The following is a 13,586-nucleotide window of genomic DNA, read 5'->3' as shown; positions in this document are numbered from 1 at the left end:
TTTTTTTTTTTTTTTTTTTCTTGTTCAGTAGGTCACAGCACAGGTTCCTGGAAGAGATTCTAAGATCAGCACTCTCTGAAATATGGAAAATTCTAGATTCTGTGAAAGGAACAGAATGTAACTTTTATTGTATTTGCAGGATAAGTAGATTCTTCACCCAGCTCATTAATCTGTAATAGTTTGTCTTTAGGCTTCAGCATTTGACTCTTTAACTAATGATTATGCTGTCACTGTGAAGAAGGTGGCGTTTGGGACACTATATCCTTTTTTCTTTTAAGTGTGATGAAGATAGACTAGATGCCTTGACAATGATGTTGAATCGAGATTAAGAATACAGGTATTCCAAGGGAGTGTTTGGTATAGTGAAGCTGTATGTCTTCTTTCTTCTTTTTCTTGCTCTTCTTCTTGTTTCTCTTTATTTCACCCTTTTCTTTAGTCCCTTTTCTCTCCTACCCCTTTCTTCCCTTTTCCCGTCATCCCCCTTTTCTCCTCACTTCCTGCTTCCTTTCCCTCTCCTATACCCCGGATCTCTTCTGTCCGGCAAAAGCACTGAAGGGCCTCTGATTAAATAGGCTTACATCACCTGCCCAGACCAGGCAAATCACTGTTTCTCCTGTGGTGGAATATGCTAGCCTGGGATGTTTCTCCTGTGGGGGAATATGCTAGCCCGGGATGTTTCTCCTGTGGGGGAATATGCTAGCCCGGGATGTTTCTCCTGTGGTAGAGCTTGCTCAGAACTACCTGGACTCCCACAGGGAGATCAGATATGTAAGGACTGTGGAAGGGGTAACTATGAAACAACTAAAAATATCTGCAACAAATAGCATCCTTGGTTTGCTGAGGAGGAAATTCTTTATATAATTGTATACAGCGAGTTGACTATGTAGAATATTAGACCTTAGGACACAGGGTGGCTTATTTCCTCTCCAGTTTTGGTTCAGCAATCACACAATAGTCAAATGGGTATTTTAGTGAACGTGGAGACGATATGCAGGGAACTCTGTGAGAGGCTCTTGGAACCCATTTTGAAGAGTAGGGATTTCAATTGGGTTTTCGTGATGGACAGATAGAAGAGAAAAACTACATGAGAAATACTAAGAAATTTGTGACAACGTGAATGAACCTGGAGGACTTTAATGCTAAGTGAAATAAGCTAGACACAAAAAGACAAATACTGCATCATCTCACATATAAGTGGAATCTAAAATAGTCAAACTCATTGAAGCAGAGAGTAGAATGGTGGTCGCCAGAAGCAGGGGGCTGGGGGAAATGAGATGTTGGTCAAAGGATACAAAGTTTCAGTTGTAAGATGAATATGTTCTGGGGAATCTAATGTACAGCGTGGTGACTATAGGTAACAATATTATATTGTATACTTGAAATTTGCTAAGAGGGTAGATCTTAAGTGTTCTCACCAGCACACAGAAAGATAACCTGTGTGAGGTGATGAATATGTTAATTAGTATCATTGTGGTGATCATTTCACGTTGTATACATATATCAAAGCATCAAGTTGTACACCTTAAATATAAACAATTTTTATTTGTCAATAATGCCTCAATAAAGCTAAAAAAAGTTTAATAACATTTCTATAGGCGCTGATGTTTTTTAGAAGACAGCTTTTACACCAGTTGTTCTCATCTTTGCACCTGCTGATGTGAACATCACCAATATTTCTTCCTTCCTTCCGAGGGTCCAGGAGAGAGGGCAGGGGCTGCTTTCTGCTCTGATTTGACAATGGGGGCAACATGTCATTTCCTGTCAGTTCTCCTCTAGGTTTCCAAGAACTTGTTTACCTTTCTTCAGACACATGGTTTCTCATTTCCACCGGCAGAGGGTCCAGTGCTTTCTGCGGAATGGAGTGTGAGGGAGATCCGCGAGCCTGTGTTAGCATCTGGCCCTCTTTAGACATCTGCACAAAGGAGAAGCTTTGTCTGCTGTACGTGGAGAACAGCTGAAGCATTTGTTTATGCTCCGGCAAAGTCTCTCCCGTGCTTTATTCCAGTTTCTCAAACAGAACAATGGGGATCCCGTCTGGTGCAGTTTACAATGGTCTTGATGTGCATATACTTATAAATTAGCCAAGCAAAGTACTTCATTTATAGAAAGCGTTACTCTTAGTGCTGATTTATGGAGCTTCAGTTACCTTTGTAATTGAGGCAGATGCATTCGACATAAATCCACCGAGTCCATCCATTCCTGCATGGAAGTGTCTGCTTGTCTTTATTGTTATTTTGTTTAGTTTTATCTTTCAGCGCTTGAATATTGATTTACTTTACAGTGTATTGAGTTCAAGCCTTTGTTAATTTCTCTGCCTTCATTCAGGAAATATTATATTTAAGCCATTAACATCTAATTGGAAACATCAGACTGAATTTAACATCCTGGATTTAAAATTTAGTCCTCTGGTAAGAAATATCATCTTTAGTGTTAGAGATTACCTTAAGTGTGTTTTATGGTAAAGAATGATAAAAGGGTAAATGATGATGCTTTGTTTTCCACACTCAAGGCCCCCGCTTCTTTTCATTAAAACACGTGTGTCACAATGAAGCTACTTATCCATACAAATATGCACAGTGTATTGGACAGGAATCATTTCATTCCCTCTACTCTTTTTGTTCCTGGGATTTTCTCAAATGTATTAAATAGAGCAACTATTTCTGAGGAATCAGAAAAGGGCATTGCCTCAGGCAGTTTATTTTACTTGAAATTGATGACATATGCAAAGGTTTATGATTAAAGAAAAAGGATCATGAACTTAATTATTAAAGCTCTTAAATGTAAAAAAAAAAAAAAAATCCTCGTCTTCGCTTTGCATTTTTCCCTCACTATTATGAGAAAAGCTTAGTAGTAGGAAATACCCATTTGCCTTAAGGGAGTTGAATTTTTCTGCTGCATACACTTTAGTTTACAGCTCATTTCTCTAAGAGAAACATGTTTACCATAAAGATGTGTGATAAGGTCTGGCATGTGATGTATGAACCTGCTACTTAAGGTTTTTTCTGTCGCTGTTTTTCTCCATTACTGCCATGTATAGTTTTAGGTTAAGGCAGGGCTGAGAATATTGAGGGGATATTTGTCTGAATTTTCTCAGGGGGTCGAATAGTACTAATAATTTCCTTAGTCGATTTATGTCCCTGAAGTTCAAGATAGCCAGCCAATAGATTTAAATCAAAGAGGGAAAGTGCCAACCCTCAATTGATTTTTTTAATGGAGCGTAAACAGTCCATTATCCTTAATTCACATAAAGAGGCAGAAGAAACTATTTTAATATGTAGGAAATTGGTTTGGGGGCATTAATATATGGCTAAGTCCAAGAGAAAGGAATATTAAATTTCTGAAATGATTATCTTTATTAACCAATGAAATATCAGAAAATTCTGTTGTACTAGTTATCTGTTGCTGTATAAAAATTACCCCAAAATTACTGGCTTAAAGCAATAAATGTTTATATCTCACAGTTTCTGTGGTTCAGGAATCTGAGCACAGCTTAGCTGGCTGCCTCTGCTTCAGAATGTCTCCAGCTGGTGGCTGGGGCTGTGGTCTCATCTGAATGCTCAACTGAGAGAGGGTGCACTGCCAAGCTCACTTAGATGGTTATTGGCAGGATTCAGTTCCTTAGAGGTGGTTGGACCAAAGGCCTCTGCCAGAGACCTCCTCAATTTCTTGCCACAAGAGCCTCTCTGCCCCTATGGGGCAGCTCTCCATACCGCAGCTAGCTTCCATCAGAACAAGCAAGTGAGAGAGCGAGAGAGGATGAACAAGACAGAAGACAGAGTCTTTTTGTAACTTAAACTTGGAAGTGACCCCTTAGAAGCCAGTCACACCACAGTCTAGCCCACACTCAAGGGGAGAGGATTATACAAGGGCATGAATAATAGGTCATGAGGATTGTTGGGGGCCATCTTAGAAGCTACTCACCACATTTGCCAGCCACTTTTGCAGACCTCATTCCATTAATTAATCAGCAAGCATAAATTGAAATTTTTTCTCACAGTCTAATAATCTGAGTTCTGCATTTCTCACAATTGCCCTTTTCCCTCTTTAAAACACGCCCATCCTTAATTTCAGGTCTTCCTTGCTGCTCTGAGGTTCCTTCTTTTTCTTTCTTTCTTTCTTTTTTTTCTGAGCAGTGATCCATTTAATTGCAACATTTTGAAGTAAAAAGATAAAACTCATTGCAGCTGTGCGGGACTGGAAAACTCAGTTTCTTTCTTGATTCAATGAGATGCTTTCATGCCCTACACCACTCCCCCGACTCCCACCCCTGTTCAGTGTTGTTTTGAATAGCTGGACTTGCTGGGACTGCTATTTCAATCACCCTAGGTTTTGCTGTAATTGTGTCCTAAGCATTTTTGTATAGTACTTCTGCATCAAGTGCCACCAGGGAAGATGCCACCACTTCATAAGATAGTCTATTTGGGTATAAATTTGCAGACCACACAGTTTACACTCTGATGCTATGATGTACCATAGTTTTTATGTAAGTGAGCTTCCGTCATCTCCATCAGGGTTAGAGGGAGCTGCCAGTGTGTTTTATGATTGACTGAGCCCAACAGGAACCACATTGGAGAGTCCTGTTCAAATCATGAGAAGTAGATATTACTATATGTATAACTAATCAATCACTGCTGAAGGCATCGGCTAGATTTCTTTTTCTGTATAACAAAGACAAAAAATAGGCAGTTGATTAAGGTGCTAACCCTTTGTGAATTAATGAAATGTTCATGAAATGTTAATGAAAGTTCTTTATGTGAGGTGTGTTGATTTATTAACCATCCTCATCTGTTTGCTATTTGGCTATGAACATCATGAAAAAATATGATTTCTTCATTATCTTGAAGAGATAGCCCATGTTCATTGCAGCATTATTACAATAGCCAAGACACAGAAACAACCTAAGTGTTCACTGACAGATGAATGGATAAAGAAAATGTGGTATACATATATACATATAATGGAATATTATTCAGCCATAAAAAAAGGAAGTTCTCAGGGCTGGCCTGGGGGCATAGTGGTTAAGTTTGTGTGCTCCGCTTCAGTGGCCCAGGGTTCACCAGTTGGGATCCCAGGTGCAGACCTACACACTACTCATCAAGTCATGCTGTGGCAGCATCCCACATACAAAATAGAGGAAGACTGGGAAAGATGTTAGCTCAGGGCCAATCTTTCTCACCGAAAAAAAAAGCAAACTAAAAATCCCCCAAAAAATGAAAAAAGAAGGAAGTTTTCTATTTGCAATAACAAGAATGGACCTTGAGGGCATTATGCGAGGTGAGATAAGTCAGACAGAAAAAGACAAGTACTGTATGATTTCACTTATATGTGGAATTTAAAAATGTCAAGCTCATAGAAAAAAAGAGCAGATTGATGGTTACCAGGTGCTGGGGGGTGGAAGAAATGGGGCGATGTTAGTCAAAGGGTACAAATTTTCAGTTATAAAATGAATACGTTCCGGGGATGTAATGTACAGCATGGCGACTATAGTTAACAATACTGTATTTATACTTGAAAGTTTCTATAAGAATAGATCTTAAGTGTTTTCACCATAACAACAACAACAACAATAACAAAATGGTAATTACATGAGGTGAAGGATGTAACTAACCTTATTGTGGTAAACATTTCAGAATGTACACTTGTATCAAATCATCACAGTGTACACCTTAAACTTACACAATGTTATATGTCAATTGTATCTCAGTAAAGCTGGGAAAAAAAGAGAAAAGATGAGTTCTGAAGTCAGTCATATATACATAAAAGTTTCTATTTTTTTCACTATATTCCCTCCCAGCCCCATTGACCTGGCTAGTTAATTTGGTTGATTATGTCTCATTTGGCAGAAGCGGGAGATTAAGGCTTTACTGTGCTCATGAGATGGTTGTGGATAAAGGATTTAGAATTGTATGTTCTGTGTTTTCATTCTGTTTCTTTTTCTGCTGAGAAATAGTGCCTTCTTTGAGATGAGAAATTTCAATCAGGCAGATGGTGTAGGATCTTTTCTCCTTTCCTAGAAGACTATGTGGACCATCTGCGTCTAGTTAATTCACTTGGCTGATGCATGTGTAAGGCCATCGTCAAGGATCTTGTCCACCCAGTTAACCTGGTCTTGTTCCCTGGCCACAGATTTTTGGAGTCAGAAGCAGATTCTAATTCCACCTTTCAGTAGTTGCCTATCCTTGAGCAACTAAACCTTTTGCATCTGTAAAATGGTAATGACGCTCACCTTCCCAAGGTTGCTGTGAAGACCAAGTAAGATAGTAACAGGTAGTAGGTGCTCAATAAAATAGCTATTACTTTTCTTGCTTTTATTTTTATTTATTTTTTAAAATCCCCTCAACTCAATTCTAAAATGCTTTTAAAAAAGAGATTCTTTTATTGTTTGTTTCATTCATGACTTTTTAAAAACACACATCATAAAATTTACCATTTTAACCGTTTTAAAGTGTGTCATTCAGTGGCATTTAGTCCATTCACAGTGTTGTGCAACCATCACTACCATCTAGTTCCAGGACACTTTCATTACCCCAAAAGGAAATCTCGTACCAATTAAGCAGTCACTCTTCATTCCCTGTGCCCCAGCCCCTGGCAACCACTAATCTACCTTCTGTCTCTGTGAATTTGCCTTTTCTGGATATTTCACATAAATGGAATCATGCAATGTGTGGCCTTGTGTGTCTGGCTTCTTTCACTGAGCATAATGTTTTTCAAGGTTTCTCACTTTTATTTTATGGAACCATTTCACCAATGTATGCTGGTCACAGGAAGAGTTGAATGAGGAAAATAATTCAAAGTGTAGGCTGTCTGAATGGTGAGCAAGAGCAGTATTTATCTTTGATGAGGACAAACCACATGAGCTGTCCAAAGTCGGAGAAAAGAAAAGTGGGAAGGATGCCAGCAAATTCATTTCGGAATCAGTTTCTGCTGAAATAGCTTCCCTTCCCTTAACCCCCCACTTTCCCTCCATTGCTCTGTCTTCTCTCTCTTGCTCTGCCTCACCCTCTTTCTTCCCCATCCCTCCTTACTTTTCCCTTCACTCTCTCTCTCCCTCCCTTCCTTCCATTCTTTGTTACCCCTCTTCATTTCTTTTCCTTCTCTGTTTCTTCCTTTCCTCTTTTGTTCTCTTTGTGTAAAGGCGGGACTAGACTAGGTTAGTACTCAAAATTTCTATTTGTGGGGATTTATCCCAAGAACATAGTAAAAGCAATTTACATTAACTTTTGGAATCAGATAAAAAGTCCAATATAAGAGATTGGTTAAAAAAATAGTCATATCTTTTGGAAAGAATACTATATAGCCATGAAAAATCAGCTTAATTGAGTATTTAATGACAGAGCATGTATTTAGAGATAAAAAGACCTTTTTACAACATAGTACTGCTATAGAGTCCTCAGACTTTAATAAATCAAATAATTATCACTTATACTCTATGTGCATCTTTATGCAAAAAAAACTAAGGTGATACATTTAAAATTGTAACAGTCTTATAGTATGGAACAGTTACTGGTAGCTTTTAGTTTTCTTCTTTATGCTTTTTATAGCTTCAAAATTTTCAACAATGCACATGCATCAACCTTTGAAGTCAGATAAAAAGGATAATAAACATTGTTATTGAAATTGTGCTAGTGGAATAGCTCGATCCTTGGCCATGAAGCCAGAGATCTGTCTTTAGTATAAAGGAGGAATGCTCATTGACTGATGGCTCTCAGATGGGATGATTTTGTCCCCAGGGGACATTTAACAATGTCTGGAGACATTTTTGGCTGTCACAACTGGGGAGGTACTACTGGCATCTGGTGGGTAGATGCCAAGAATGCTGCTAAACATTCTAAAATGCAGAAGATGTCTTCCCCCTACCACCAGTGAAGAATTATCTGGCCCAGATGTCAGTAGTGCTGAGGATGAGCAACTTGCTCATTGGCTAGTTTAAATATTTTAAATTAGCTCATTGGATAATATCAAGAGAAGAGGTCACATCACTTGGGTTGTCTTTAATGCATATAGAGAATTAATTTACTTACAAATAACACTATGCTGACCCAATTATCTAAGGACTTGCGATGAAATCAAGCTGTTTTTCTACTCTTGCACCTGCTATCTGATGTTTTTTTATCGGGGCTGTTTATCTCAAAGAGAGGGAGCCAGGCAACATCTTTGAGGTTAGTATGTTGATACTAATTTAGGTAACAGAATTCTGTGGAAGAAATGAATAAAGGTAATTGCAATATAGAGTACTCAAGTTGTGCATAATGAAGAGAGTTCTGACTGAGGGAATAGTGCCACCTACTGAAGTGCCTTTGTGTCTTCTGCAGGTTCTAATTTATGCAGGTTTATGCCTGGAAGTGTTACTTTCAATTATTGATCTTGCGCACCTGCCTAAGTAGTTACTGCCAGAACTTTAAACAATATTTAGTTATTATTGGATCAAGGTGTAATTAGAAACATCTGTGAGCAATTGCATGCCATCCAGCTCCTGAAGTAGCAAACTAAATTGTATTTGAAGACCTCGGATTGATTAATAGAGATTGTGTCTGGCAGTTAAAACAAAACTGTCTCTGGTTTGAATGCTACCAGCCAGATCCCATTTTATCAAGATAACTGGAAAGATTTAAAATGCATTAAATGCACCATTTCCAAATGTCACTAAGTTTAAAAAAAAATAAATTAAGGCATATAGTGTTTGCTACAACAAAATTGTAAATATTTCATCATTTTTTCAGAATTTCAGCTTTGGTCTTCACTCTCTGTATGTTTTTAAATATACATTTAAAATGCCCTCATCTTTTGTCAAAGTATTTTGTTTTTTAATTTCTACGATACAGTGCATATATTTTGATATATCTGTTTGATGATGACTACATTTTTGGATAACTTGAAAAATCATTTTGAATTACATTTTGAATTGGATGGGTCAGATGATTTGTTACCATGGTGAATCTCTTTATTGCGATTAGTTTGTCTCATAAGATGTTATGCTTTTGTGTAATATGTTAATTCTTGCTCCTAATCAAACATTTAATTACATAATGAACTTGGATTAATTTGTAACCTGAATCTGAAAGCTCATTCATACAAAATTCAAAATGGCCCATATCAGAGAAAAACTAAGAATTTCTAGCATTTTGTTTCAAGTTTTAGCCAATGTATGCCAATAGTAAACACGATGATTTTTGACAATTTTCAAGTCCAGAAAAGCATAGAGTGATAATGATGTCAAAAGCTGGATTTCTCTTGTTTATTTATTGATGCTGACTTGTGGGTTCAAAAGCCAGTTTTATAACATCGACTGTTCACTCGATTTCTCTGGAATGGCGACTGCCTGTCATGTGAGCATAGACGAGCCAGAGCATGAGGGAGTCTCCCTCTTCCAGATGTGGTACTTGGAAGTAGGGGGTTTGTGGTCCTCGGAAGATCGTTGGAGATGTGACTCTAAGAAGATGGAAAAGGGCCTTGTTCATCTGCTGATCCTTTATTCTCTGAGATAAAGTGTATCCTTCTTTTTTGATAGCCAACTTTAAGTCTTTCTTCTCCCAGAATTGAGCAGTCATGCACCTTTAAAAGGAGATAGTCCTACTAAGTGCCATTAGGTAAATGAAAAACAGGCCACCATCTGGATTCCTGGTAAACACAGAAGTTAATATTCAGGGATTGGATCCAAGAACAATACAGATGTCAGTGTCTAGCTTGTTCTTTTCTAAGATAGCTTAACCTCCCTCCAGAGAAGGTTTGCTCCCAGACCCAAGGATGATATTATAGATCATAGCTAACCTTCTCCCCACTCTCACATTGCAGTTGTTTGGCAATGACTGATTTTGAGACCAATAAATATTTAGTACTTCTTTCAAGCTAGGCTGAGTCTTGTTGCCTCTTTCAGAAAACGTTGAGCTCCTTTAAGAACTGAATTTTGCTTGATTGACCTTCGTGATTTATTCAGAACTATATTGACTCCTGAGACCTTGGCTTTTAATTGTGAAGTAGGTTTAATTAGTGAAATTCATGTCTAGCATGAGTATTTTTGTGGTGCCTTTTGGGAGAATGGACATTTTGCCTGAGCTCTAGTCTTATAGGAAATAAATCGCTCCTAAAGTCTGGCTGTTATGGTAATTTTTTTTTTTTTAAAGATTTTATTTATTTATTTTTTCCCCCCAAAGCCCCAGTAGATAGTTGTGTGTCATAGCTGCACATCCTTCTAGCCGCTGCACGTGGGACGCGGCCTCAGCATGGCCAGAGAAGCAGCGCATTGGTGCGAGCCCGGGATCCGAACCTGGGTCGCCAGCAGTGGAGCGTGCTCACTTAACCACTAAGCCACGGGGCCGGCCCTGTTATGGTAATTTTTGTGTGTGGATGGGGATTCTTTACTCTTTTCACATGATATTTTTTTTTTAGTAGAACAATCTAGTATTTATTTAAAGTTTATTTATGCCCAGATGTTATAAGTTGAATTGTGTCCCCTACCAAATTCCATATGTTGAAGTCTTATTCCCCCAGTACCTCAGACTGTGACCTTATTTGGAAATAAAATTGTAAGTATATGTAGTTAAGTTTAAGGTGAGGTTATACTGGGGTAGGGAGGGCCTCTCTAATCAAATATGACTGATGTCCTTATGAAAAGGGAAAATTTGGACACAGACATTCAAACAAGGAGAATGCCATGTCACTATTGGAGTTACACTGCCCACAAGCCAAGGAAATTCCAGAAGCTAGGAGAGAGACCTGGAACAGATCCTTCCCTAGCATGCCTCTGCGGACACCTTGGTCTCAGACTTCTGGCCTCCTGAACTGTGGGACAATAAACTGTGGTTTGAGCCACTCAGTTTGTGGTACTTCCTTACAGCAGCCCCAGGAAACTCATACATCAGACATTATGGACATTGCCGTTTCTAGTTGAGTTCCACTAACATTTATGAGCTGCTTTGTGCCAGAAGCTGACTAGATGTCAATGACACAAAATGAATTAAGCCTTCCAGGAACCCAGTCTCATGGGAGAACTGGACAGAAATGGATTGGGAAGTTCGATGTCCCTCTAAGTTCATAGTCACCAACTTCAAAGAGACCCATGAAATTGCCTGAGAAGCCTACTAGTTCCCTAATGAACTTGCTCACATTCCTCAGTGACTATTCAAATCACCACTGTCTTCATCTCCACTCGACAAATGACTTCCTATTACTTCTCATGTGATGTTTCTTAAAGATGATATTTTTAAAGACAGATAGTTTTTTCTTTAAAGAAAAAAACAGGAACTTTCCAAAAGGGCAGAGTTTCCTTTACGTTCTGTCGACATCACACTGGTGTCACTTTACCCCTTTTCGTCGTGGCTCTGTGCTTCTCATCTCTCGCAGCCATTCCCGGGACTCGTACGCACAGTAGTAAAAGTTCTGCCCGCCTTGGGAACATGAGGGCACATGGATGTCTGCAGGATTCCAGATGGTCTGAGGGCTATAAAGCTGTGGGATGACTCCTTATCCTGCCCTTCATGACGTGGTTAGTCAGAGCTTCGATTCACAGTTCGGTCATAACCAAGGTTCAAGTGTATTATGTTTAACAACTTTTAACACCAGTCGGTAGAAGTGAACTGACATTTATTTTGGTGATAAAGCTGGACAGATGCAGTGTTGCCAGTGGCTACTTAAGAGCAAAGTGTCCTTGAGAAATATTTCCTTCTTTGTGTGACCGCTGCAGTTTCCGGGTGGAGCCAGTGGTTGCTTCTTTGCTGTAATTTGTGTGAGCAATGTTGCTGGTAGGTTGCCATGGTGACTTGAGCCCACTGGGCAGCAGGACAGATTCTCATTGTAATTAGTGTGAACACCACAGCCCAGCCGTGGGTGTGCTCTTCAGAGGAGCCACCTCCCTCATTAGCTCATGCACTTACTCCACGGGGTGAAATGAGAAAGAGAAACATTCCATTTCATTCTCTCTGCTCAGACTCTTAGAGAAGAGACCATGAGTAAGTTGGGGGATAAATACAAATCAGGTTGTTGTCAGAAGTGTACTTCTTAATAATACTATTTTGCAACTATTCCAAGATAGTAATGAATAAACACTTTCTAGATCACTGGGATTCAATTTGATATACTTATGCAGAACCCAATATGTTATCCAGTTGAGGAGAACTGCCAGGCAAGGAAATGAAAATTAAAATACCTATTACCATAGTGACATTTAGATTTTGGTGTGTAGACGTGCCTGTGATTGCCAGCATGGAATTTTCAGTAAATTAACTTCCTATGGAGCCATCACGGCTTGGTGGAAATAGCACAAACATGGAGGGCTTTGGAGTCAGAGGGATTTGGCTTCAAGACCCAGCTCTGTATTTACCAAGCTGTGCATCTCGGGGCAAATCACTCTCCTTCTCTAAGCTTCTATTTGTTCATCTTTTAAAAATATGGTATAAATACCTACTTACAGGGTATTTGTAAGCATTACAGATAATCAACTTAAGTGGCCTAGGAAATAATAGACACTTGGTGCATGGATGGTGATTATTATTTTTTTAACTTTTAGTTTAAAAATAAATTGAAATGAAGAAAAGCTCACAGTTCTTGCTGCAGTGTTGGTGTAATATTCATTAAATAGCTTGGGCTTTCCAAACATTGTCTTCCTGGAGCTAATCCACTATAGTCAAATAAAGGAAGTCTTTGGCTTTGAACAGCTTTTTTTCCCCTTATCAAAGATTCTCCTTTTAGCAACGAAAGTAATGAGTAAGTCCCTTTGCACATTTCAACTTGAAACACTTGGAACTTTGTACAGTTACACCAACATCAGAGAGTCTTTCTCTAATTGCTGAAATGCAACAGCTAGTTAAAGGGAGAAAACGTAGTGTCATGATTTGGACCAAGATTTAAAGATATTTTTCTATTTGAGTTTTTATAGGAAATTTAAAGGGAATGCATTTTCCTAAACTGGATAATGCTTTGAATAAGTGCCCTACGATGAGGTTGCAAATATCATCTCTTGACCGCATCCTTGGAAACACCTTTAGCTGTTGAGAATATGTGACATTTGAGGGACTTTGGTGTAAAAGTCCCAATCCATTTGCCTTTTGTTGGAAACTTGTTTCATAACTTGCTCCCTAGCAGAACGTGTAACATTGATGTTCTCCTGGGAGAATGGGAGACACAGACAGAGCCCCTGACAGCTCTCACTGTATAGGAAAGACATGTCGCCTCAACAGCAGCACCAACACATCTGAAGGAAGCATGTGTCCTTTGAGGAAGATGAGCCACATGAAAGCTAAACAAAGGGGGGCCATAGAGCAGGTACATGGCAGTGTTTTCCCAGACTGTCTGAGAGACAGAGATGGAGAGATGGAGAGAGACAAAGACAGACCAAAAGATAGACAGGCACTGTCCCTGGCATATAGGAGTTTTCCAGCCATATACTGGGTTGTGTTGGTTTATTATACTTTTTCATGATCTAGAATAGTGGTTCTCAAAGATGAGGGGTGGAATCTAGCCCTGCAGGGGACATTTAGCAGTGTCTGGAGACACTTTTCGTCTTCACAACTGAGGAGGTCTTAATGGCATCTAGAAAGTAGAGGCCAAGGATGCTGCTAAACTTCCTCTGAGGCATGGGACAGCCCTACCAC

At 39.1% G+C, this 13,586-nt stretch overlaps 1 protein-coding gene across 1 annotated transcript in view; it reads left to right on the top strand.

Moving 5' to 3' along the window:
- Positions 1-13,586, top strand: part of PID1 (phosphotyrosine interaction domain containing 1) — a 220,782-nt gene that overhangs the window by 114,900 nt on the left and 92,296 nt on the right. The window lies entirely within an intron of this gene.

The sequence above is a fragment of the Diceros bicornis genome, chromosome 37 (assembly GCF_020826845.1).
Source record: "Diceros bicornis minor isolate mBicDic1 chromosome 37, mDicBic1.mat.cur, whole genome shotgun sequence".
In the NCBI taxonomy this organism is placed as follows: domain Eukaryota; kingdom Metazoa; phylum Chordata; class Mammalia; order Perissodactyla; family Rhinocerotidae; genus Diceros; species Diceros bicornis.
The sequence above is the reverse complement of the archived record's forward strand: the minus strand, read 5'-3'. Positions and strand labels throughout refer to the sequence as shown.